Source organism: Mustelus asterias, unplaced genomic scaffold (assembly GCF_964213995.1).
Source record: "Mustelus asterias unplaced genomic scaffold, sMusAst1.hap1.1 HAP1_SCAFFOLD_2753, whole genome shotgun sequence".
NCBI lineage: Eukaryota > Metazoa > Chordata > Chondrichthyes > Carcharhiniformes > Triakidae > Mustelus > Mustelus asterias.
In genome coordinates, this window is record NW_027592698.1 from 25,001 (window position 1) to 27,500 (window position 2,500).

Below are 2,500 nucleotides of genomic sequence, written 5' to 3' on the forward strand. Positions count from 1 at the left end.
GCGAGGCAACGTGTCCGGAGACGTCCAGCGGACAGTCACTCCACTCTCTCACTCTCTGTGCCGGAGCACCCAACCGAGCCAACTCTTGCGGATCCTTCCCGTGGACGAGCCACACACACACATCAACAGAGAGTCAACCCCCCTGGCCCGAGCCTAACGGAAGGCACACACGGTCCCGGCAGCGAGGCAGTCACGTTCTCTCTCTCTGGCAACCCGATGACAGCCGTGCCGGCGACCCCGAGGTGGCTGGGCCAGTGCGGGAGCGGGCAGTGCCGACGAGCCCGGAGGCGGACGCCGGCACCCAAGAGGTCAAGCTCTCCGACGCGGATTACTCTGGGTCTGCACTTAGGGGGACAGAGAGGACGGCACCTCTGCGACACCCCAGCCGCGCTCTTCGGCGCACGGATGCGCGCGAAGTGCGATTGATTGTCAAGCGACCCTCAGACAGACGTAGCCCCGGGAGGAACCCGGGGCCGCAAAGTGCGTTCAAAGTGTCGATGATCAATGTGTCCTGCAATTCACATTAATTCTCGCAGCTAGCTGCGTTCTTCATCGACGCACGAGCCGAGTGATCCACCGCTAAAAGTTGTATCGGGTTTCGGATCGGTTGCCCGATCCTGGGACGCGCAAAACGCTCCCCCGCCGACGTGACGGTGGAGCCCCAGCCTGGCGCGTACCACGGCGTGAGCCCGGAGGCGCACGCACTCGAGCGACAATCAAGCGAAAAAAAGGAGGAATCAGGGCGCTCGCAGGCGTTGAGTGCCGGCGTGGGTGAGGGGCCGGGGCCCGCCACGCGCCGTCACGCCCCGCAACAGCCAGAGGCAGAGTTCTCTGGTGTCACCGTCTGGCGGTAGGCTCGAGAGTCGAGGCGAGGCCGCAGCGGACTGAGTCGGGTGCAAGCCGCGGAGGACAGGCCGACGCTACGGGCGCAAGCCGACCCCGCACGCCCCAACCTCGGCGGGCTGGGGAAGGGGGCGCGGCGGAACGCTCGCAAGCGCGGCTGCCCCCGCGGACAGGCACATTCTCTCGAACGCGGTGGACGCTCGCTCAAGTCAGCACGAGACCAGACCGGACCGACAGGCGGACAACGAATCTTTAAACCTCGCACCCACCCTCCGCACACGGGTGCCGGAGGAATGGTGAGCATGAACAGGTACCCCTCACCGGGCTTTGAAGAGAGTGACTAGAATGCGACCAAAGCTTCACCGCGGCGGGAGACAAAAAGGCCCCTGACTGCACCAGAACGTCTCCCTGCGGAGTCACACAGTGGCCGTTCACCGTGGTCCCGTCGACAAGCCGCCAGGACAAGCACCCAAGCCCGCAGCAGCTCTCTTCGTTTCAACTGCGGATGTAATGCTGCAAGGCGGTGGCAAGGTCACGTCGCAGCCCGCAAGCCGTCGCCAAGGCGAGAGGAAGACGGTCCCCACAGCGGGCACACACAGACGGACGTGGAGCACGGGGCGGCGGCCCACAGGTGCGCACACGCGCCGTGCCGAGGATCGGTGCGGACGCCGGTGACATCGCACCCGGCAGAGCGGCTAGGCAGAAGTCGCTGCGGAGGAGGAGCACCGTCGGCGGAACGGTCTGCTGGCGGGCGAGGGACCAAACGAGCAGCTAGAACGGGCGGAGTGGACCGGACTGCAGAAGCGGAGTGAGTGCGTGGCTGACGCCACCGTCTCCCTCCGAGCGTCTGCTCGCGCCGGCCAAACCGCCGAACCGCTGAACGAAAGGACCGCATCGTCCCACGCAGGCAGGCCGGCCGTGTTGCCGTGCGTGCCCCCACCTCTCGGACGGACTGCAAAGACACCCTACGAAGCCAACGGCGAAGCCCTTCCAACGGCGCAGGCGTAGCGTGTGCGGCACCCGCATGGACTTGCCGGCGTGCAACCGAGCGTGTGCGTGCTCGTCGGTGGCGGCGCCCGCGCGCCGGCCCAACCGAGTGGGACCGAGATCGACGTCGCCCGGCTTCGGCGGAACGTGCGTACGGGTGACCAGGCCCGTTCGACGGGTACGGCGAAATTGTCGGTGTGACCTCCCACCCGCGTGGGAGGCGCCAGCGTCAGTACGGGCCACGGCCCCGGGGCCAACCCCCGTGAGGCTCTCCTGCCTGGCCCAACCGGCGCAGCCTTCGAGTTCAAGGAGTGACGGGCCGCCCTCCCCGGAGAGGTGGCGGGCCCCCGGCCGACAAAGATCCTTCACAACGTGTTCACCAACAGAAACCTTGTTACGATTTTTATTCTGTGTTACGGGTTTCGGTTCGGGCCCCCGGAGAGGTTGTCCGATACCTGGCCCCGGGGCCGGCCCCCGTGAGGCTCTCCTGCCTGGCCCAACCGGCGCCAGCCTTCGCGTTCAAGGAGTGACGGGCCGCCCTCCCCGGAGAGGTGGCGGGCCCCCGGCCGACAAAGATCCTTCACAACGTGTTCACCAACAGAAACCTTGTTACGACTTTTATACCGTGTCGGGTTTCGGCTCGGGCCCCCGGAGAGGTTGTCCGATCCTG

At 66.5% G+C, this 2,500-nt stretch overlaps 1 non-coding gene across 1 annotated transcript; it reads right to left on the bottom strand.

Moving 5' to 3' along the window:
* Positions 1–434: 434 nt before the first annotated feature.
* LOC144489996 (5.8S ribosomal RNA) lies at positions 435–588 on the bottom strand. Its single transcript, XR_013497123.1, has one exon. It is a non-coding gene; the product is annotated as a 5.8S ribosomal RNA (ribosomal RNA).
* Positions 589–2,500: the final 1,912 nt, after the last annotated feature.